This window comes from Medicago sativa, chromosome 4, assembly GCF_051527215.1.
Source record: "Medicago sativa cultivar Bolivia chromosome 4, Bolivia_mono, whole genome shotgun sequence".
Taxonomy (NCBI): Eukaryota; Viridiplantae; Streptophyta; class Magnoliopsida; order Fabales; family Fabaceae; genus Medicago; species Medicago sativa.
The window spans coordinates 49838187-49863977 of record NC_140752.1 but is presented as its reverse complement, the minus strand read 5'-3'; the positions used below and the strand labels follow the sequence as shown (position 1 = coordinate 49863977).

Genomic DNA, 25791 nt, shown 5'->3' with positions numbered 1-25791 from the left:
AGATTACAGAAGAAAAATGGACCCAAAGAGTGGTGAAGGAGTTTTTCTTGGTTACTCTATTAACAGCAGAGCCTATAGAGTGTTTAACAACAGAACTTAAGTTGTTATGGAATCCATCAATGTAGTGGTTGATGATATGGTTAAAGAACCAATGCTTGAAGTTGTACCAGGTGTTGAAGCATATCCTGAAACATCTGCTCAAGAGAAAGTAAGACCTGAAGCTGATGAAGAACCTGAGACTAACTCTGAAGATATTGAACTGGAGAATGCAGAATCAAGCAAAGGACCTTCAATCAGAGTTCAGAAGAATCATCCTCAAGAGCTCATTATTGGAGATCCAGATCAGGGAATCAGAGCCAGGAGATCTAATGATGTTATCTCTAATTCCTGTTTTGTGTCCAAATTTGAACCTAAAAATGTAAAGGAAGCTCTCGCTGATGGTTTCTGGATTGAAGCCATGCAAGAAGAACTCAACCAGTTCAAAAGAAGTGAAGTATGGGATCTGGTGCCAAGACCAAATGACATAAATGTCATTGGAACAAAATGGATCTACAAAAACAAGTCAAATGAAAATGGCACTGTTACCAAAAACAAGGCAAGACTGGTAGCACAAGGTTATACACAAGTAGAAGGATTAGACTTTGATGAAACATTTGCACCTGTGGCCAGATTGGAATATATTAGGTTACTTTTGGGAGTGGCTTATATCCTGAAGTTCAAATTGTTTCATATGGATGTGAAGAGTGCCTTTTTAAATGGGTATCTCCATGAAGAAGTCTATGTTGAAGCAAGGCATTGTATGGGTTAAAGCAAGCACCTAGGGCTTGGTATGAAAGACTCACAGAATTTCCGACCCATCAAGGATACAAGAAGGGAGGAACAGACAAGACCTTGTTTGTTAAGAAGGACAAAGGAAGACTCATGATAGCACAGATCTATGTTGATAACATTGTGTTTGGAGGAATGTCGAATCAAATGGTTCGACATTTTGTTCATCAGATGCAGTCTGAATTTGAGATGAGTCTTGTGGGAGAACTGACTTACTTTCTTGGTCTGCAAGTCAGGCAGATGGAAGACACGACATTCATCTCCCATAGCAAGTATGCCAAGAATATTGTGAAGAAATTTGGGCTAGAAAATGCCAGTCATAAAAGAACACCAGCAGCCACTCACGTAAAGTTATCCAACGATTAAAATGGTGTAGCTGTTGATCAAAGCCTGTATAAAAGCCTGATTAGAAGTCTCCTATATCTTACAGCAAGCAAACCTGACATAACTTTTGTTGTAGGGGTTTGTGCTAGATATCAAGCAGATCCTAAAATGAGTCATCTTGTTCAAGTCAAGAGGATTCTGAAGTACATAAATGGCACCACATACTATGAAATTCTCTATTCTCACAGTGGAAGGGTTGATTGGATATTGTGATGCAGATTGGGCAGGTAGTGCAGATGACAGAAAAAGCACTTCAGGAGGTTGTTTCTTCCTTGGAAACAATCTGGTATCTTGGTTCAGCAAGAAACAAAGATTTGTGTCTCTATCAACAGTAGAAGCAGAATATATTGCTGCAGGTAGTAGTTGCTCTCAGTTAGTCTGGATGAAGCAAATGCTGGAAGAGTATGATGTTCAACAAAATGTTCTAACATTGTACTGTGACAATTTAAGTGCTATCAACATCTCCAAGAATCCTATACAACATAGCAGAACAAATCACATTGACATCCGGCATCACTTCATTAGGGACCTTGTTGAAGACAAGGTAGTAACTCTGGAGCATGTGACAACTGAAGAACAACTGGCTGACATCTTCACAAAAGCCTTAGATGTCAAGCAATTTGAGAAACTACGAGGCAAGCTGGGTGTTTGCATCCATGAGGAATAGCAACAACGTTCAGAATGTCAGGTACTTTTAGCTATAATTTATGCTTTTATCAATTCTCAATTTGGCATATTTTATGGCTAAAAAGGGGGAGTAGATATATCCATGATGTATGTTTCCTGACTATGTGCTTACAGATGTTGAGACATCTGTTTCTGGCTTTCTGGTGATTTTATTTTGGTATGATTAAATATATATATATATATATATATATATATATGTATATATATATATATATATATATATATATATATATATATAGTGCATGTATTCTGGGGGAGTAAAAGATATCTATTTGTGCTCCTTGAGGGGGAGTAAATTTCTGTGTCCCTGAATGTTCTTGTGGAGGTTGGAACATCCTGATGGTTTGAGCTACTGAACGTTGTTTCTTATATCTCTCTAAGTAGCGTGTTGTGACAGTTGACTGTCTGTTTAGGATGTACATGAATTTATTTTTCCTTATACATCCTCTGCTGCAAGACTCTGATTTTCTCTCTGATACCTTTTAGTTTCTCTTGTCTGCAAAATTCCATATGTTAATTGTTGTGTGAAAATAATGGAAGCAGAATCTGAGACCTGTAATATACTTCTTCTAGTCCTGAAGATTATGTGTGATGACTGAAGAATTATATTTTGGTATCTTTTAGAAGTCTGAGAATGTGAACCTTTCTTCAAGGAAGATTTTAATTGTGAAGATTGAAGGAAAGGTTGCGTGTGCTATCTCTCTGTCTTAACAGGTGTGGGCTGAATTTGTTTTAGCCAAAAATTTGCCAAAGGGGGAGATTGTTGGATATTTGTATGTTGGCTTCACTTTTGCCTAAAACAAATATTCAATTCAGACGTGGAACACAATGTTCCAACATCCAGACCTGGTATGTACGTTCTGTGCTTTGCCTATGTTTACGCACGCGCTTGCTTAATTGAAGGAATCCACACCAGCATGTGTTGGTATGAATCGTGTGCAATTATGATGAGATCATAACATATGTGATTTCTTAAGGAATTGTTAAAATGACTTAGGAAAGTATTTTTAAGGTGACTTTTAATAAGCCTACTTTCTAGGAGTTTCCATATCCGTCCATGTTGCTTAATCAATAAGTCACTGATCCGATCTGAAGCATGATTGAAGGAATGACACGCCTTGCTTCAGTATATAAAGGAGGCTGCAAGACCTAAAGAATCATTCAAGACATTGGTTTACAAAATAGAGTTTTGTTTAGGTTTTGAGTCTTATATCTTGTGAGCCTTTCATGTATCATCTTGATACATGTTTAGGACTGTGCTTTGAGTTGTAATATTGTACACTACTCTGAAGCTTTTAAGCAAGGAGCTAGGTAGATTGTGAACCGCATCTAAGCTTTTAAGCAAGGTTGCAAGTTGTTATTTTTGAGGGTAACCTCATTTGATTTGAGTCTGTAATTTGGGAATCACAGGGGATTGTGATCTGTTGTAAGGGAGTGAGATGGGATCTCAGATCTAGGAGTTCCTAGGTTGAAGTCTAGTTGGGGTAGGTCCTAAGTCACAAGTGCAAACGTGGTTTGCTGAGAGCTTTTGAATACGGACTGCACTAGTGGATTTCCTTCCTGGCTTGGTAGCCCCCAGAGTAGGTGAAGTTGCACCGAACTGGGTTAACAATTTCTCTGTGCCTCTTTTCTTTCCTGTCTGTTATTTTGCTTTATTATGTTTATGTCTGTTAGCTTAATGTTCTAAACATCATATACAACATTCGGTTTTTCTGTGTATTGTGTTGGAACATCGTTTGGAACATCATAAGTCTAACGTGCCGGAATATCACAATGATCGGTCAACTGCCTCAAAACATCATCGGTGAATCATTGGAGCCTCATCCCAAATTATCAACTTTGCAGCACGCACCAGGTCTGCCCTAGGACTATCCTTTTCCATCGTAAGCGATGATGCCTCATTAATCTCAATAGGGACTGTCAGCGTCGAGTGTGAGGTTCTTTCACCTGGTAATAGAAGAGCAGTTATACCGCTGGATGCAGCATTCAATACATTTAACCCTTTCGATCTAACAGCACCCGACAATGTTTTCCATATAAAGGTTTTTCCAAGACCAGCGCAACCATATAAGAAAAAGAAACCACCGTCGTCAGAACCAACGGACTTCATGATCTTGTCATGCACACATCTTTATTCATCAGTAACATATCAGTGTGTGTCTTTTCCAGTTCATCTTTGATGTAATTTAGCTATCAACGATAAGCTTGTTTGTGAAAGGTGGCATGTTTGCTGCATTTGGCCTAGGCATAGATTTGAAGTCAGTAAGCGACCGTCTGTTTTCCTGAAGCAGCATTTCAATTTCAATCAAACACAGGTTCTTCAAGTCATCGTCACCGATACGCAGATCTGCATATTAAATGTAAAGTCATGAAATTAATATTAACACCTGAAGAAAAATGATAGCAGGAAATATATGCAATGCAACCTTTTCAATGAAATATCAAGGAACTTTATATTATTTTCCTAGTGTGATACTCGTGCAAAGCACGGGAAATAAGCGTACTTATTTTTTTTTACTTAAGAAATTAATTTATATTAATGTTTAATAAAATTTATTTTAAATTGAAAATTAATTTACTCAAAGTTAGTGAATATTTAAGTTGTTTGATATATAAATCAGTATAAATTATAAGGTTTTTTTGACAAAAAATATAACTTGTTATATTGTGTAGTTTTTGTAAAAAATATATACTATATAGTTGTATTAAGATATTTGTTTTTACAAATATAAAGTATATATGTAGTTTACAACTATATTTTATTTTTAATTAGTATTTTTATCCTAACTAATAAATTGTTTCGGGGGTTGAGTAGTTCAAATGATTTGAGTTAAGGAATAAGGAGTTGGAGGTACTGGGTCAAACTCAAATGAAGGAGTAAATACTATATGTTGGATAGTCAAACTCTCTCTATGTAAAACTTTAAGTTCAAACAAATCTTTTTGTTAGAATTACTAATACGAATTAGATCTATTTGAAAACATGACATCTCACTCTTGTATGTAATAAGATTCCCTTTTGTTTTCTTAAAGTAACATCAAAAGACAACAAAAAATCTGTGATGGATTTACCCTTTGAATTTATCTCCCCGAGGCTATACCCTCATTCACGCCTTCAAAACTTATCAAACACTCCTTACATGCCCATTTAGATCCCCTCCTAAAAAATATTTTCTTCTTGTGGTATATATTGAATTAAGCCTTTTAAATCCTTTCAAAATTTTACTTTAGGATATTCTTCCAACCCTACCTAAGGTGCATAAACATTAATACCATTAAAGTTGTCTTACTCCCTCCGGTCTTTAATATAAGCAACTTTTCAAAAAAAATGTTTGGTCCTTAATATAAGAAAAAGTACAATTTTGAGTGCATATTTATTGACTAAATACCACTTTTACCTTTATTTAATTCCTACTATTAAATATCATATTTATTGATTCAATTTGTTTTAAATTTTAGTGTGTTGCTCTAATTTACTCCTATAAGCGTGTTTTTTAAGTTGGAATATGAAAAGAACATGGCTAGCCACTGATAAATCAAATTGCTCTTGATTGTTCTGCAATTTAATTAAACTATGTACAATGTGTAGTTAATAGTGTCTATCCCTTTTTTAAGTGATGCTTATTTGGATTTGGTAACATTATATATTTAATGAGGGCATATCTGGAAATTTGTTAACAAAATTACATTAGTTAATGTGCTCTTTGGTCTTGATGATTTTAGGTTTTCTTTCTTATATCAAGGACCGGAGGAAGTATTTCCTTTCAATTTTTTTTAAAGATGTCTTATTCAACTGCAAATTTGTAGGCTACAATCCAATCTGATATCATCTTTACATCCACAATATCCTTTTTTCATTCATTGTCCACAATAATGTCTACACCATTTCTCGATTTAATTTTTCCAGTGTACGAATGCTTAAATCTTGAATTATCTAATTCTTCCGTGTACCAATGGTGAGAGAGTGATAGTTTGGGGACTAATTTCACTGTTTATTCCTCGAAAAATGGTCATAGATAACTTGTTGAAAACCAAAATTGTGACGACATAGTGATTGATTATAAGATGTTTCTCAACATCAATATAATATTATAAAGCTAAGGTTTGTAATTTGTCAATTGATTTGCATGTTTGGTGAGTAAATCTCTTAGTTTGTCATTTGAAATCGTTAACACTTAATATTGTATATTATGTATTTAATGTTTTGGAAAAGAAAATAAATAAATTATGGACCAAGGGTGAAGTGTCATGTCACTAAGCTCTTGTTGAAAAAATGTCACCAAGCTTTGTTGTGGTCGAAAGTTGAGAGAAAATACATTGAATGTTTTACTTTGTTAAAAAAACTAATTCATTAATAGCTTAGATGATAGCAAATCGAGTTAACTTTTCACCATTAACAATTTCTCCACTTTTTCTTTTGCTATTATTAATAATAGCTTAGATGATAGCAAATTGAGTTAACTTTTCACTATCAACAATTTCTCCACTCTTTATTTTGCTATTGTTTCAAATATAATGGTAGAAAGAGAATATCAAATTACCAACAATTGCACTACATCAATGTTGTTACCTCCACATTGAAATTGTCATTAATGATTTTTATTCATTTAAAAAATAATTAACATTTTTTTTAATGACAGACTTCTTAGTTCCTTTATAATGAATGACATTATGAAGACGATATACAATTAAGTGGAAAAATCATTTCATACCCATAATATGTAAAATAATATATTCTTTTTCCTCAAAAAAAAATATTCTTTTCACTTTTTTTATTACTTTCTTTCTTTTCACCTTTTCTCTTTTATATGATAGAAAATAATGTTACAATTTCTCTAGGTGCTGGGTATCCAACCGAGTTTCTCATGTTGAAGAGAGAAACTCTCTACCAAGTGACTTCTTGGGAGACAATATTACAATTTAAAAATGACATTAATGATTTTAAAATGATATATTCTTTTCACTTTTAACTTTTTATCCGTAAAAAAAATTGTTGAACCTTTAAAATATCACTTTATGATTTATTACAAAATTTTCATGAATGACTATTATACATTTAAAGTGAAAATAACACAATTCTTGTTGCATTTTTCAACAAACAATGTCAATTTTGGATTAGAAAGATAACATCGAGTTTGAATTCGGATTAAAAAACGTAATATTTAAATAAAAAAGTAACCATATTGATTTATGGGGTTTTCAACTTCAATATTTTGATTTGTGAGTTAATGGTAATAATTAACATTAATATGCTAATTAAAAAGAATTTAATGGTAATTTATCAATAATCATATATTTTGATTTTTTTCTTTGATAAAATGCAAATAAATATTTTTACATTTCCACGTTTCAATGACAATTAAAAAATGAAAGATAAACATAAATCATGACAATTCATAATGGCTCCTAATCTATAAAAAAATTGCATAATTAAAAATCACGACAATAACAAAAAATTGTATAGGAATAGTTTATATCACAAAAGTAGCCATGAAATTCTTGTGTTTGTTAAAAAAAATAAAAAAAAATAAATCATATACACTTTTTTCTTCGAAAACATGACCTTAAAAAAATGATTTTTTTAAAAAAATAATGGAAAAAATATGATTAACGTAAAATCAATAAAAAAATAATGGCAAAATATGACTAACGTTAAATCAAAAAATTAACATGTTGATAAATCATAAATTAACCTTGTTATCCGTCAAAAACCATTACGAAAGAATAGGAAAGTTTGTCTTGTACATGTCTCTCACAACAATAAGCAAACATTTTTTTTTGTTGAAGAAAAACGATTTGAACCATGATATTCCAATTTTCTTTAAAATGGAATACATTAGAACATAATCACACTTGATGTCATTTGGTTTTACAAAGCAACAAACAACAAATAATGAAAAACAAAGAGGTGAAAAAAAGTAGGATAGAAGCATGTGATGTGCAATGTTGTTGATATGGATATCTAATTTATACACATATTTTGCAGGGTAGTTTAGACATTATTATTTTTATTTTATGCATATTAGGTAATTCTGAACTAAAATAAAACTTTTGGACAAACATTAAAATGCGTTTAAAGTGCATTATTTTCTATTGAATGTATTGATGTGTTGACCTGCATTTTTTTGTAGACAAAAAAAAAACTCATTTAAAACATATTAATGTACGGATTCTCACAAACCAAAGACGAACGATTTGAACCCTAATATTCCAACTTTCTTTGGAAAGGGATACATCAGAAACCAAGTCGATCTTTGAGGCCATTTTGATTTGATAGAGAGATACGAAGTTGACACAAAGAAAAAGAAATAAAATAGAAAAACAACTGACGTTTTCTTGATAAACTAATTGTGGTATACTTTTTAGTCCAATAAAAATAGTCACTATTAATTTACGTATCCGACATTAACAAAATAATCTTATTTTTTTTCGGTGCCACTAAAAATGGTTATATTTCCTTAAAAAAAATGGTTCTATTTGAAAGTAACTAATGCACCTATTCAATTTAAAAAAAAAAAAACTTAGGTACAATTTCTTAGGTGTATTTTCTCAGAGTTTATTATATCCAAAAAAAATTGTAGTTTTACTTTTATTTAAGAACCATACCAAAAGATTTGTACCTAAGTTTTCCGCGGGCTTCTTCGATTTGTAGTAAAAAAATAATTTTTTCTCTAAGAATGTCTAACAAACTTGTTGCCGTCACAAAAAATTAAAAATATTCAATCCATTTAATGTCATTACTAATAATATATTAAAAAACCATTATAAGATAATTATTTATTCTCAATCTCCATTTATAATTGAATTAACATATTTTTTATAATATGAATTATAATATAAATGATATATATGGTTACAAATATAAATATAGAAAGTTATTGAAATCCAAATGCTTGAGAATGCTTGGTTTCTCAAGAGTGTTTTTTAAGAGTGCCACATGTCAATACCATATTGAAACTTGAAAAGAGGGTCTTAAATTTATATAATATAGATTATAAAAGTTTATCTATCTATCTATCTATAATGCCTGATAAGTCTGCTACATTTAAACCTTAAATCTTATCCCTCCAAAATGATCTCTCCCAATGCTATTCTAATTCCAAAGTGTATGAGATACTCTTTTGAGTTTTGACCAAAAAACAAGGTAATAAATGTGCATTTATTCCTAATGAAAACTTAATCTTCCATTCATATGCTAATCCTTTTCAATACCATTCACTCTCCATCTCTCAAATTATCATTCATGATATTTTTCTCTCTCTACCTCATCTAATTCTCTCTTTGATTATTTTTTTCCTCCCATTTTTTCTTTACCTATGCAAGATTCCACTTTTTCCACACCATTCTTTCTTCACCTGTGTAAATACCCATTATTTCACACACTCCTCACCAATCTCCATGTTCATCGCCTCTGCTTCACAAACCACTAATCTCTCCAATATAATTTCCCTATATTATCTTTTTCTCTCCTAGTTAAATCAATGTTATGGTGATAGTTAGGGTTGATAGTGAGAAAACCACAAGAAGGGGGTGGTGTGTTGAATTGTGTTTGCTTTTTCTTCTTTTCAACTAAGTCCAATGTTCAGACTCTGATAGAGTTCAGATTCTCAAGAAATGTTCTAAGTTAAGTGAATCAGATAAAAAGGAGATAGAGAAAGAAAAGAAAAAGACACAAGCAATTATCTTGTTTCCTTCCACAATCCGGAAGTAATCCAGTCCCCCTATCACTTACATGATATTTTTCACTATAATCACACAAGATTACAATTGTTCAAGCACACAAGCAAGAGACTTATAACAAACAAGAATTACAAAGAAATAATTGTTTGGTTGAACACTGGATATACAATCAGTGGTGTTCACAATATAAAATAGTTCAGACTTTATACTTAAGAATTTCTAAGATATGAAAGTTTATAAAAAATTTCCAAGTGTGGAGGATGCCCTTGCTTCACAACGTTTCACATGTATCTTATCTATCTATACATTATAATGCCCCTTGTTTGCTTAATCCTAATCCCATATTAAGCCAAATTTCCCTCTCAAATCTTTCATTAAATGCACATTATCATCACAACCCTAAAAAATTCCCACCCACTTTTTGTTCTTAAGCCAAATTTCATTCCCAAATCATCTCATTAAATGCACCTTATCATCAAAACCCTGAAAAATCGCCCCCACATTTTTCTCTCTATTTTTTCTATTAATACATGGTGTTGCTTGTTTTTTTTTTTACTTCATTCCATACCACTTGAACCTCAATGGTACATGCTTATGACAAATCTCACTGTTGAGGATGCCCTTGCTTCACAACGTTTCACATGTATCTTAATATTCTTTGATCCTTCGTTGTATTCATATGTTTTTAAATGAAACTACTAATTTGGGTTTTATGTATGTGTCTATTGCAGACCTGTTGAACCCATATGTTTTAACAGAAAGAGAGTTTATCAACGTAATCAACATCATTTATATGACGTATTATCTCGAGTGTAATCTGAATGTCATTGGTATCTATTGAATATTGTTTTCTATCGTTATATGTATTAGCCATCAGCATGATTAAAACTACTATTTTTTGTTACGCTAAGAAGTTCCTCAGATTGTTAAGTCTGGATTTCAAGGATCTTAGTTAGCTCAAATTCTAAAGAAGCCAAAGCCCATCATTCTGAAGAGTCAAAGATCCTGAGGTTATTGTATTCCAAGATAAGTTGCAAGCTGATATGTACTCTCAGAAGCTTAAAACATAAGTTGTGGAAGCTCATCTGTTAGAATTGAAGTTAAAACAAGAAGCACTGGAAAAGTGAATGGAAGAACAACATATTGAAGCTATCAGAAAACAAGAGGAAATGGTCAAGAAGTAGGAGGAATTTGAAAGGAATGTGCAGAAATAACATGAGGAGACTTAGCTGAGCAATCCAAGATCATTGTTGGAATTGCTACTCTCCTTGAAATGACGAAGAAGCAACAACATCCTTAAGCCTTAGTTGCACACATTTACGTTGTTTTGTTTCTGATACATTATTTTGCTTAGAATGATTCATGTTTTTATCCATCTTTTCTTACTCTTATTTTATTTTACTCATTTTGTTGATGACAAAAGGGGGAGTAATATATGTAATAACATTTAGGCTCTAAGTCCACTAAATTAAGTAAAATTAATTTAGGTGAATCTTCTTCTCATCTAAATGATTTCATGTGAATTAATTTTGAGTGACGTGTTTGTCATCATTTAAATGAATTTGATTAACTTGAATAGAACTCAGGGAGTTTACAAACCTAACCTTAGGGACTTTTAGACTCAGGGGGAGCTTACAAACCTCAAAACCTAAAGTCAACTTGTTATCAACTTGTTAATTAGATTAATAATAATTGGCTATGAATACTAATGTTTGTCATCATCAAAAAAGGGGAGATTAGTGGAACAAAATAAGTTTAACATTGCAACCTTAAGTTTTGATGATAACAATGTATTAAAAGTTCAATTGAATATGCTAATATTTATTCAAGTGTGCAGGACCATAGACTGAAATTTATAAGTTTTAAAACAAGGTAATGGTTCTAGAAGAACAATTGAGAGCAAAAACATTTACAAGAGAAGCGAGTCTAATGACACCGGAGTCTGAAGACCTTGTCAGAGTTTGAAGGCACTAGAGTCTGATGATCTTCAGAGTCTGAAGTGAAGAACATGAAGTTAGTTTTATTAGTTAATTGAGGACACAAGTGTGCAGAAGGAATATAATATTGGAGCAACGGCTATTTCAGAGGAATTAGAAGGCATTGGACGTTTATCCTCCAAAGAAGGTCATAGAAAAGACAATAGTATAATTGTACAAACACTAATCCACTACTCCACTATTTTCTATGCATAATACAAGCTACAACGGTGTCTCTGCTGGTTAATTTTCCCTACAAGGAATGGTTTTCAAATTATTCCATCCTAGGACTTTAAACATATCAAGCAATAAATCAATGATGATTGATCAAGCTTCTACAATGACTCTTTGATGTGTTGCTACCTCTACAACATCTCTTTCAAACTTCTTTATAAAGGAATGAAGACTTGAAGATTAGTAGAGCCTCTACAACATTTTAACTGTCCCAAAACTCTGCTGAAATTGTTGTGCATCAAACACTTTCAATTTCTTAACAACTTTCATATCTTAGAAATTCTAGAGTCTTAAGAGTTTGATTTGTTTTGTATTGTATTGTGAACACCACAGATTGTATATCAAGTGTTCAAACCAAACTTATTTCTTTGTAATTTGTTTGTGTACAAGTCTCTTACTTTTGTGCTTGAGAATGGAAAATTTCTTGCTTGTGTGCTTGAGTATTTGAAGTTTCTTGCTTCTGTGCTTGAGCATTTGTAATCATATTGGATTATAGTGAAATCTCCTTGGAAGTGCAAGGGGCACTGGACTACTTCCGGATTCTAGAAGGATCCAAGATAATTGCTTTGTGTCTTTCTCGTATCTCTATATCTCTCTCTCTCTCTCTTTCCCTCTCCTCCCTCTTTACTTTATCCACTGCATTAGACTTTGAACATTGCTCTAGACTCTGAACTCTATCAAACTTTGAACAATCCGACCCCCCCTTCTTGGGTTTTTCTCGCCTTCAGGTTCCCTTACCCGATGGAAAAACCACAATGCGTTGTTGATGGGTCTATACAGTTAAAGTTTGGCCTGATGGAAAGATTGACCGTTTAAAAGTCGTCTGTTGGCCAGAGGATATACCTAGATATTCGTCCTTGACTATGAAGATACCTTCTTCCCATATGCCATGATTGCATTTGTTCTCCTTTGTCTTGCCATAGTTGTTATTCATCACTGGCCACTATATCAATTAGATATTAAAAATGTCTTCTTACATGGAGAGTTACATGAAGAGGTGTGCTTGGCACAACCACTAGGGTTCATTGTTAATGGTGCTTCTAACCTCGTATATCGACTTCGTCGATCTCTCTATGGCTTGAAACAATCTCCTCGAGCTTGGTTTAGAAGGTTTATCAATGTGCTCCAAGAGTGTGGCATGACTAGATGTGAAGCTATTTACTATGTCTTCTCCTTGTTTTCTTCACCGACCACTTGCATCTATTTGATCATCTATGTCAACGACATTATCATCACTGGTAAGGATAAGGTTGGCATCAACAGTTGAAACAACATTTATCCCTTCACTTTCAAACTAAAGATTTGGGACCATTGAAATATTTCAAAGGGATTGAAGTTGCTCTATCGAAGACTGTGTGACTATAACTCTGCACAAATATGCTCTTAATATACTTGATGAAACTATCTTGCTTGATTCCCGACCTAGTGACACGCTTATGGATTCTAACGTCAAGTTACTACGAGGTCAGGGGAGCCATTGAAAGACCATGGCAGATATTCACATCTAGTATGCAAAATTAATTACCTCACAATAACCATACCAAATAGTATATTTGTTGTTAGCGTGGTTAGCTGTAATATCCCGCTTATTAATGATACGATGTTTTATCCGATAACGTTAAAATATGCGCGTTTAAGGCTAAGGGCATTTTTGGAATTGCACGTCAAAGGAGTATATACGGACTTCAAGTCCAAATTCTTTCACAACTTTCTTCTCCTTCTCTCTCTAGGGTTTGAACAAGTTTGGTCTCCCTTCTCTCTAGATAAAATTGGTCCTCTCCCTCCTTCTTTTTACCAAATCTTCACTCAAACTTCTTCTAGCAAGGATTAAGCAAGAGATTAGAGGAACTAAGAGTTTGGCTAGGAATTTTTGAGGGAAGCTTCACCAACATAGTTTCTCTCATCTAGAGATTTCTTCTCTTAAGTTTTTGCTGTCAAGGTCTAGGGGTTTTAAGCTTATCTTCAGCTTGTATAAGGTGAGTTCTTAGATAGATTTCATTCATGGGTTTATGTGTTGGCTCTTGTAAGAAAATATGAAACTTTTAGGGTTTATACATAGAAAATTTGTTACCCCTTTTCATGCCATGCTTGCTTAACTTGTGTATACTTGCTAAGTTCATGTTTTACAGGTTTCCTATGACCCTTAGAGTCATATTACACTTGGAGATACTTGGTTTTGAGGTTTTTGGGTCAAAAATACCAATTGTGAAGGTGCTGGACTGTCATAACTCGCCGTGGCGAGCTAGGCCACAAAACAGGGGGTCCTGGTCGCCCCCAACTTGCCACCTCCCACACACAATCACTCGCCTAGGCGAGTAGACAGTGAGGAAACTCACTGTTTTGCTCGCTTCAGGCAGTCTTGGCGATTCGCGAGGCGGTTTTTCCTCCGTGCCGTCTTTTTACAAAAGTGAACTCCTCAAACCAAGATCCCATTGAATTATTATTGAAATGATTTTCTTGAAAGTGAAGCAAGTATTTAACTAATCGAGTAATGCATGGTATGCGAGAGAAATGCCAAATTTACGATCGGGTAGCGAACTATTCATTAAGTAAGGGAATAAAAACTAGAACCTCGATATAGATTATCGAGAATTAGAACGGTAAGCATGAATATATGTATGTTAAGACGTGAGACGATTAGTTTAATCTCTTCACTAAGAATGAATATGTAAACGTAGGTTTCGTGTCTCTAGCGATCCACGCTAGGTTGGGATCTCAAGGGGTTTCCCATTAGGGAAACGGGACAAGCTTTGCAAGAGCGGACCGCACGTTGCTGATGGAGCCCGATATTTTCCTTAGATAGGTTTTATCGGTTATGTATGGGATTGTTTTCAGACTACTCCACCCGGAACTTTCCGTAAAATGAACTTAGATCATGTTGTTGCTCAACGCTAACTTCTAACATATTGAATGTATATGAATATATGAACATGATCAGAGTATGTTGTTAGGTATGTATGTTATACTATAAGAAAGATATATGTTATGTCTCATCCCTTTCCTTATTTGTTCAGGTTCACAGGTTTCCCGTGGCAAGGGTAAGGAGAAAGCTACGGATTGATCGTGCTATCTTGGATCCAGTTTTATGTCTCATAGCTTGATATTATGTTATATTATAAGCTTGTGTGTAATGAATCTATGTTGTACAAGTTTCATTAGACGGGCTATGTATAAATTTGTAACATATGACTCAAGTTTGTCTTTGTATTTGAATTTCTGACTTATGTTGTTCCGTATTGTATAATTAATGTATCCAATATCAGTTTATAACACTCCTGTTGAAAATTCTAGACATTTTTAATTTGGGCGTTTGTAACACCCATACTAGACGTATCTAGAAAGCCTAGCATGTGCGTTAATTTAGTACTGGATACCTTAAAAATTTACAACAATAAAACTTCGAATGAATATATTATACAACCAAATGCGTTCGTACAATATTAATACAACTCAACTTTTCTAAAAGATAGTAAATGCTTCTTGCATATCCTTAACATCCTGCAGCGGGTACGAACGATCACTTGCTGAAACATCCATTCGGCTACTAGCTTGCTAATCCAACCTGTTTATCTGAAACAAATAAGGATTGGGATGAGACATAATGTCTCAGTGAGTTCTACCTAATCCTAGGCTATAGGTAACCTCGGGGGAAACCTACGGTCACCACGTGTCTACAATACAACCTACCGGTTGATTATACGTGTGTGGGAACTTTCTTTCCTAGATGGTCATGCATACTAGACCCGTCATAGGTTCTTCTTAACTTGTTATTATCTTCTCTTCTAATACGTGTCATGGCGGTCAAAGGGAATCTAATACCGCAATGCCAAGATACGCTCTACGTATTGAGGCCTAAGCATAACATAATCATGAAACGTTACTAAACCGGACGATTAGGGGAAACCTAAGATCGTCATCGGTATATCTTTCTTTACTTGCTTCTACTTGCTTGAATACGTTGTATCTAACATCATATCATACCTTATCACAAAAGTGATTCTTGCTATCTTACTAATTCTTGACGATCTACATCAAGGCTCTATGACTTGACATATACATGTCTAATAAATATGCATAGTCAGATTCATTGATTATGTTAGCGTTGAACAAACAAACATTATTTGAGTTCATTTTACGGATTAGTCCCGGGTGGAGTAACCCCGGAAGTTAATACCTTACTACCGGTGAAATGCCTAGCTAGGGCGCATCGGACTCCCTTAGTGACGTGCGGGTTCCTTACGGCTTACCCCGTTCCCCTTGGAGAACCTTTTATATCCAACCTTGGAAGGAATACAAAAGACACGACACCTTAACTTTGACTACTTAGTGACATGCGGCTCCCTTACGGCTTAACCGTTCCCCTCGGAGAACCCCTTGTATCCAACCTAGTCTGGATATCAAGAGACGTGACACTTTCATCTTACACTACTACATAAATGAGTTTTTACATCAGTTGAAAAGCACTTTTCGCATCAGGTGGCAACTGATGTAAGGTGATATGATGTGGTATGTTCACATCTTTTTACATCATGTACGAACTGATGTGAAATCTTTTTTTCCACACCAGGCCTTTATTGCACTGACGTGGTACGCTCTCTTTAAAATTTAACAACAGGGTTTTCACATCAGTTTTATGGTAGACACTGAAGTTAAACATGTATACTTCACATCAGTCCTTTTACCCACTGATGTGAAATCCAAAAAAATTATGGATATTTTTATGCTACATCAATATTTTTTATATAAAAAAGTACATGCATATATAAATACAATCAAAGAAGTTATATTATAGTAATATCAACGTAAAGCTATAACATCTTTGGGCATAATATATATTTATCAAATTATATATATACCCCAATCAAGCATAGCCACAGCAGAATTACATAATTACAACCTAACCAAACATTTTTATTCCCAAATTCATATAAAATCAATAACAAGGGAACAACATATCTAGTTCTAGCTATTATGGATCAAAATTATACAACTCAGTCAACTAAAATAAGTTTCATTTAAAGTAAACTTAATAGTATGATCTAGGAGAGTAAACCTTAATGAGGTTTCTGTTGAAGCAGAGGTCCATATCAGATAAAATAAAACATCCATACACCATAATTTCTTTGAAAGCCATTGCTTTGATCAACTAATACACAACCTGAATCACAACCCAAAAAATTAAAACACTAAAACAAAAGGGTGATTGATAATAAATCAACAAAATTCGATATGTCGGTGATGTTAATGAAACAATTTGATAATGAATGAAGAAATCTCACGCTACACCACAAAACAGGAAAAGTTGTAGAGGGTGATTGATGATTTGTGTGATAGTTTAAAACATAGATATTTATGCCAGTATCAAAATATCAAATGCACAACCACAAGGCAGCCATAGTTTAAAACTTTGATAGTTATGCCTGTATCAAAATATCAAATGCAACAAATAGTATACTCAATAAACACAAGTTTAAAGTCAATACATACAATGGTGTGGCCACCAGACAAAGCAACGATGTCCTGGTCACTAAGCCCCATATCTTTGCCAAACACATCCCTCAAATGGTTAGAACCTGCAAAAATCAAGAATCAAATAATGAGCCAAACAACTACAATCAATTGTAGGCAATAATTCACATCACAAATCCAAAACACTAACCCTTGGTGGCATCAGGCAAGCGACCCTCTGGTGGTGGCTCAGGCTTGTCCTGATAATTAAACCAAAACAAAAGGACCAATTAGCCTCCAAATATAAAAAATAAATAGGGTGAAAAAGAAAGATACATCAGCAACTTTTGAGACAAAAAGCATTTATGCAACTTTTCAAATTTACATGACACTAACACATTCATCAATTTTTCCAATGAATTAATAAGACCACAAATATAAATGAGCTTCAGTAAATATACACTGATAACTGATAAGTGGCCATAATAGCCACAAATCTAAAACATTATATCATTAGAGGAAGATCTGAACGAACCTTATGAGTGGGATAAAGCTGCTTGAGATGATTGAATATCAGTTCTTTACATGCTTATCTATTTCAGTGACCAAATCAACATGTGGAACATTACAAAGATATAACAGTATGAAAAGAGCATTAATATTATATTCATTATAAGCTGTGACAACTGATAATGATGATGGACGTATTTTATCCAATTACATTGCTAAGAAGTAAATAACTTTGCAAGAACAGAGAACAAATAACTACCTCAAACTACACTATATGGTTATATAAATCTCACATTAGGCTTACAGGCATTGATGTGCAAACAAACTTATTTGAGTAACTTATTTCAGCTTATCAAAAGGCATAAGCACTTGTGAGACTGTTTGGGAGAAACTAGCAACCATTCAGTTAACAAACCAACCATTCGGTTAACAAAAACAAACAAAATATAAGGAATCAATTGAAAAGTGAAAACACTACCAAACAGTTTATAGCACATAAGTGATCAGATATAAACTACGGGCCTGTTTGGAGTAACTTTTTAAATTTTATCTACTAACATAAGCACTTGTGAGAATATTTCGGAATCAGGAGAGTTTAAGAAAACAGCTTCTGGCATGTCTATAAGCTATTTTTAGCTTATTTCCATAATTTATCCTACAAAGCTTATGAAAATAGTCTATATCTTATAAGAAAATGGTTTGAATACATTTTTATCTTTTGTATAAAAATAGCTTAAACATAAGCATGTATATGATAAGTGCTTATAGCTTATGCTATAAGCACTTGATATGTTTGTTTATAAGCATTAAATTAAGCTGTTTATCCAAAAGTACCATAGAACCATCATACAAAGTACTATAGAACCATCATGACAGAGCAACAAATCAACACAACAGCACCCCATTGATTCATCTCAACTTCTATGCACATTCCGCCAAAAGTCTAAAAACTAAACAAAACGTATTCATCATTTAATTTTCCTCTTCATAATTCTGCTACCATGCAGTCCCCAAATAAACATAGCTTTAGTTCCAATGATTATAATATCACACCGTAATAAATCACGTAGTTAATTTACAAAAAGTTGCATCATGAAATCTTGTAGTTTTTCTTTTCAATTTCAGGAATCTTGTAGTTTTTCTTTTCAATTTAAGCAAGAAAATAAAGTCTCCAGAACAGGAGCCAAACTATGAAATCAATAATATCAGCAAGAACTTACTCTAAACTCAATTAAACACAGATTCATGATCAAGTAAACACATAATTATAAATTAAGCATCACGATTTTGAATATAAGAAACCACAGTACCAATTACATGCAACTTATACAAGATTCAAATAGTAAGACATCAAATCCACCTCTTGTATAAAAAAGAAAAAAGAGTTTTCTGTTTTACCTTTCGATCACAATTTTTCTCTAAAAGTTTTTTGTTGAGTGAATCAGAGCGCTCGATCTTCGATCCATGGAATCTCCATCTTTTGTAAATTTTCCCACATTTCTAAGAACAGCAAGGCCACCAACACCACTTTCTTCTTCTATCACTGAATTAAAAATACTTGAAAATTCAGATACCTTGGGTTATAATTGTGGTCTGTAACATGTGCAAAATAAAAGAATGTTCAATGCAAAGAGCTGTTTGAAAAGAAGAAAATAACAAATTTCGACAAGTGTGCAATTGCAATTCCAAATTTCGAAATCTGCAGAGTCCAATATATAAGTTTATGGATTTCATTCATTCAACATTTATCTATCCCACCCATCAAATGCAAGTTTTATGAAAGTATACTTGTTCCTATCAATCCATCAATTATTTATCCCACCCATCAAATGCAAATTTTATGAAAGTATACTTGTTCCCATCATTAAATGAAAGGACAAAAAAGGTACCATGAGTCTGATTGAAGGTCTGCAGCATTACAACAAAGACAAAATTACGACTCTTTTGTTCACAATGATTAAAAGTGTAAGGTATAAATCAAATTTCATAATCCCCAACAAAAAAGATTATGATCAATGCTACCACATAAATGGACTGTTTGCCATTTGGCTTAAGCAAATGAAATTATATACCATATAGACAGACTTTCACTGGTTAGTAGTAAATATATACTAAAATGGATCCAGGACCAAAATATATACCAATAAGTGTACTATTTCAAGAAACTATTGATGTACTTCCAAAAAATTATGCTAAAATGATTCCCACCGAATATAAATCATAAAAAAGTTAGCAGTAAATAAGAGAAGATAGCAAAGTATTAATATTTAAATCATTAAATAGAAGACTATTCATGCCTTTTATCTTTTTACTTAGGGCACAACCATGCTTAACTAGGCTTTCCAATCAAATTATGAACACTTCAAGCATATGTCTGGTTTTCTAGTCGGGGGAAACCTTAATTCACTTAAAAGGTTAAGCGCTCCACAAAATATTTGTCAAACAGACAAAAGGCAATGCATGATCAAATGCAAACACAGTCAAGAGAAAACGAGCAGTTACACATGCCCATTTGTTGACATCCCATTCATCAGCCCTGAAATGAACTTCACATATATAAATGCTAAGCAATTACACACACAGCAGAAATAGCAAGGAAAAAAAAGAACAAGTTCATAAACTGGAAGAAGTCAAAAATCAATCCTATTACAAAGAACACAATTCCACAAAACTTGTGAAGGACGCAAAATAATCAAAAGTATAGAAAATGCATTAAAAGTAAAGAGGACACACACTGTCAGTGTAAACTCATTTAGTAGTTATTTTAAAAAAGTGGTTGTAAAATAGGCATACATAACAATATGGTGGTTTCTTATAGGATGGTGGCGTAAAACTATTTTACACCGTCAACGCATATTCATTAAAATCATGCATTGAACATAACACACTTCCATCATGAACATTAATAACATCAACACCATGCTTAAGATGAACAAACAAGATCATAAGCTATAATTTGCATTTGATCACAAACCTGTAAGAAGCTGCACTCATTCTTGGAGGTATCTACATAGAACAGTAGAATCCCATTAGCTTGACACCAAAAAAAAATCAAATTCAAACCCCATCTCATCACTAACATTAAATTCAAATTTTAAATTTTTCGATGCCATAATAATCTTTGGGCAAGATTAAATCTTGATTTTAAGCACTACCATTGTCAATTGAATTAATCAAAATCAAAATTTGAATTTCCATTTTTCTATCACATGCTATTGTCATAACTCGCCGTAGGGAGCTATTACTCGCCATGGCGAGCTAGGCCACAGAACAAGGGGTCCAGCTCGCCCCCAACTCGCCACAGTGAGCAGCTGCTCGCCTCCCACACACAATCACTCACCTAGGCGAGTAGACAGTGAGGAAACTCACTGTTTTGCTCGCTTCAGGCAGTCTTGGCGATTGCGAGGCTGTTTTTCCTCCGTGCTGTCTTTTTACAAAAGTGAACTCCTCAAACCAAGATCCCATTGAATTATTATTGAAATGATTTTCTTGAAAGTGAAGCAAGTATTTAACTAATCGAGTAATGCATGGTATGCGAGGGAAATGCCAGGTTTACGATCGGGTAGCGAACTATTCATTAAGTAAGGGAATAAAAACTAGAACCTCGATATAGATTATCGAGAATTAGAACGGTAAGCATGAATATATGTATGTTAAGACGTGAGACGATAAGTTTAATCTTTTCACTAAGAATGAATATGTAAACGTAGGTTTCGTGTCTCTTGCGATCCACGCTAGTTTGGTATCTCAAGGGGTTTCCCGTTAGGGAAACGGGACAAGCTTCGCAAGAGGGGCCCGCACGTTGCTGAGGGAGCCCGATATTTTCCTTAGATAGGTTTTATCGGTTATGTATGGGATTGTTTTCAGACTACTCCACCAGGAACTTTCCGTAAAATGAACTTAGATAATGTTGTTTTTCAACGCTAATTTCTAACATATCGAATGTATACAAATATATGAACATGATCAGAGTATGTTGTTAGGTATGTATAATATACTATAAGCAAGATATATGTTATTCCGGCAATGATCTAGGTATCCCCGATCGTTCGATTTAGGATCGTGTCATGAATATGTATGTTACGGACTTGATGCGTCTACCGTATCTTGGTAATGCGGTCTTAGGTTCCCTTGACCGCCATGACACATAATACATAGGCAAGACCTTGTTGAACTATACGAACCTATGACGGCTTTAGCATGCACACCATCTAAGTAAATATGACCACACACGTATAATCAACCGTCAAGTTGTATTGTAGACACGTGGTGACCGTAGGTTTCCTTGAGGTTACCAATAGCCTAGGGTTAGGTGGAAGTCACTGAGGCTTTATGTCTCATCCCTTTCCTTATTTGTTCAGGTTCACAGGTTTCCCGTGGCAAGGGTAAGGAGAAAGCTACAGATTGATCGTGCTATCTTGGATCCAGTTTTATGTCTCATAGCTTGATATTATGTTATATTATAAGCTTGTGTGTAATGAATCTCTGTTGTACAAGTTTCATTAGACGAGCTATGTATAAATTTGTAACATATGACTCAAGTTTGTCTTTGTATTTGAATTTTCGACTTATGTCGTTCCGTATTGTATAATTAATGTATCCAATATCAGTTTATAACGCTCCTGTTGAAAATTCTAGACACTTTTAATTTGGGCGTAACATTAGCCAAATTCTAAATGCTCCATGTGATGACCATTGGAACACGGTGATCCGCACTAAGTATATAAAGAATGCACCAGGTAAAGGATTACTATTTGAAAACAAGGGTAACATCGAAGTTGTAGGCTATTCTGATGCTAATTGGGAAGGTTCACCGGCAGATAGAAGGTCCACCTGAGGGTATTGTTTCCTCATTGGAGGAAATTTGGTCTCATGGGAGAGCAAGAAACAAAATATTGTTGCAAGGTGTAGTGCAGAAGCCGAATATCGTGCTATGGCAACAACAAATTATGAGATGTCAAGGCAATGAAACTAATATGTGACAACCAAGGAGGACTACATATCGATTCCAACCCTGTTTTCCATGAAAAAACTAAGCACATAGAAATTGATTGTCACTTTGTAAGCGATAATTAGGTTCTTTCAGGAGAAATCATTACAGATTTTGCTGGCTCAAATTATCAATTGGATGACATATTTTTTAAATCCCTTGGAGGTTCTCTGGTTGAATCTATTTGTAAAGGGATAGATTTAGATATTCCCTAGGCTAGTTAATCCGAGATTACACAATTCCCTAAACTAATTGATGTTAACTCTAGACTGTACAACTTGCTAACTAAGTTAGTGCTAAGTAATTAGAGCATTTAATGTATTAATTGTAAATAACATTATAAATATGTGGTCCCCGTGAGCATAGCTCAGTTGGCAGGGACATGCATTATCATATGCAGGGATTAGCTACTTATTCACCTTAAAAAAGATGAATTCTAGCCACTAGACTACTTGACAAAAAAAAACATTATAATTTTGAGGTGTGATCTACCCAAGTTACATATATTTACAACTAAAGCTTTACATATATTACAGTGTTATCCTTTCAAAAAAAAATATTACAGTGTTATATATCAAAAAATAATGTAATCATTTTTAATTATAATATAAGCATTTATTTTTATATTTTTTATTCATACTATGTGTTTTTTAATTAAATAAAAATTCTAATTATTTAATATAACATAAATGAAAAATTACAATTAATGGTTGCTTTTTTTATTAATTTTATGTTGACCAATTTTAATGGTTAATTTTTATTAATTTTAATCTAATCACCATTCATAATTTTATGTTGATCAGGATTTGCATCATAAACATTTCCGCTTGTATTATTTTCTCTATGAAAAAATAAAATTATGTCAAATAGCCTAACATTCATACAAATAGATAAAAATATCAAATATGTTGTATCGAATTTAATTAGTATACATTGTCAATGTATAATTATCTATACACTCGTATCGAATGGTGTGTTGTCACTTCAATTAATGATTATGAAATTGTATAAGTTATCATATTCATTTGTCAATGTGGCAATATATAATTAAACATATAATTAAACGCATGTGTAAAATCACGGTCCTTGTAAAATTATTAAACTCCTTTCTCATCTACATTCATTGTATCTTTTTTTGAAAATTACATTCATTGCATCGTACATATTAGGGATTTGTTTTAATTTTAAATATAATCCACCACAATATGTAAACATGGAAATAATATAAGATGGTAATATAAAAAGGGAAATAATGTATTATTTCTATACCAAATTTAAAATATTATTTTTTTAATGGGAATTATAACATATGAATTGATTTGACAATATTAATTAGATTTGATTATATTTTTTTCTCACACAAAGTAAAAAAAAAAATCAAGCACGAAAGGGTTTGAGAACTGTAATAAAACCTATTGATTTTGTACCAAAAAAATACCTCATATCGACTCTCATCTCATCTCATACTTATCTTTCTTATAAAATCCAATCCAAACCAACCTACAAAACACATAAGATTCTTAGAAGCCTTTTTAGACGTGGTAGAAGGTGTATTCATCATGCATCCGCAGGAATGTTCCATTCAAAGAGGGGAGAGAGACCAACTCCAAGAAGAACTTGAACAACTCAAAAAATCAATCGACCAATACCGTATCAACAGACATGAAGAACAACAACGATTGACATCCACGCAAAAGCAACTAGATCTTGTTCAAGGTCAGTTGGATCTTGATGCGAAAGAAGTTGAGAGACTCGAGTTGACGAAGATTAATTTGCTTAGGGATGTGCGTGAGCTTGAATCAAAGAAGTGCGAGCTTGACAATCAAAGAAAAAGTCTTGATGAAAAAGAGAAAAGCCTTGAAGAAAAGGCCAATGCTATGGAATTAGAAGAGAAACTTAAGAAGCAGCGTTATGAAGAACAGTGCAATCAGCTGAAGTCCAAAGAGATTGAGCTTAATTCAAAGGAGAAGCTTATTGAAGAAAGAGAGAAGGAGTTTGAAGGAAGAGTGAAGATCTGTTTGGAGGTCCTTTGCGGTACTCAGAACAAACTATCAGGTAAATAAATAAATACATAAATAAATTCTTGTCCTTCTTTCTGTAGATTTTTGAAACAATTTTCATCTCAACTGATTGCTTTAGTGATATTAATAATATTTTTATTCACCTGATCTGGATTCGATTGACAATTGAAAGTCTCACTAGTCAAGAATAAGAAGTGAATGATGTTGTATCGAGTCTCCACTACATAACTTCCAACATAAACAATGTATCATACCAACTAACCTACTCAATTCTCTCCGAACTCAATTTTGATGGGCTTGTTGAGGTTTTTAGAAAATAAAACAATTAATACTAACATATATCTGTCTTTTATTCTTCTTACCCTATATCTCATTCAACTCTATCATCATGATTGCTTGTAAATAGGGTAGCCATCGTATATTAGGAAAAGATGTTTATTATATTTTGGATCGGGGATTTTATTAAAATGCAATACCCTGCACAAGATGTACGCAGCAAGCCAAATCAAGAAATACAAAAAATGCAGCACGTCAAACATAGGCGAAACAGCCCGCCACAACACAACAACAGCCCTACCAGAGGCGCTAACAACACTCACAAAGGCTATACTAATCCAGTCACTAACCACTCCCACAAGACCTCTGGAAACTTCCACAGCTGACCCGAAAGATAGCACAAAACAACCAATACCGGCAGCCCCATCCCAAAGAGAGACCCTTGTTGCTTGACAGAAAAACCTCGCGACATGTACAACTACTCACAAAAACAAAACATTTCCTAACAAAGAAATCTCCCGGGCACCACCTCCGTGCGTATAACATATCATTCCTCACTTATTTAGAAAAATTATATCATTTCTTGTAATTCAAATCACTCAAATAGTTGTATTCCAAATTAACCAAAAGCACTCCTTAATTTTGTATTTAACACCACTCCACTCAAACACACGAATTGCACAAACGAGTTTGGAGGGGTAATAAACTCAACGCCCAACCAAGTAAACACCTTCAACCACACTCTTGAAATTTTTTGA

General features: G+C 33.6%; 1 long non-coding RNA gene across 1 annotated transcript; it reads right to left on the bottom strand.

Annotated features, from left to right (window-relative positions):
• Positions 1-16551: 16551 nt before the first annotated feature.
• Positions 16552-17600, bottom strand: LOC146929585 (uncharacterized). The gene is made up of 3 exons (XR_015006080.1): positions 17448-17600; positions 17276-17361; positions 16552-16946 (listed from the first exon to the last, which is right to left on the bottom strand). It is a non-coding gene; the product is annotated as an uncharacterized LOC146929585 (long non-coding RNA).
• Positions 17601-25791: the final 8191 nt, after the last annotated feature.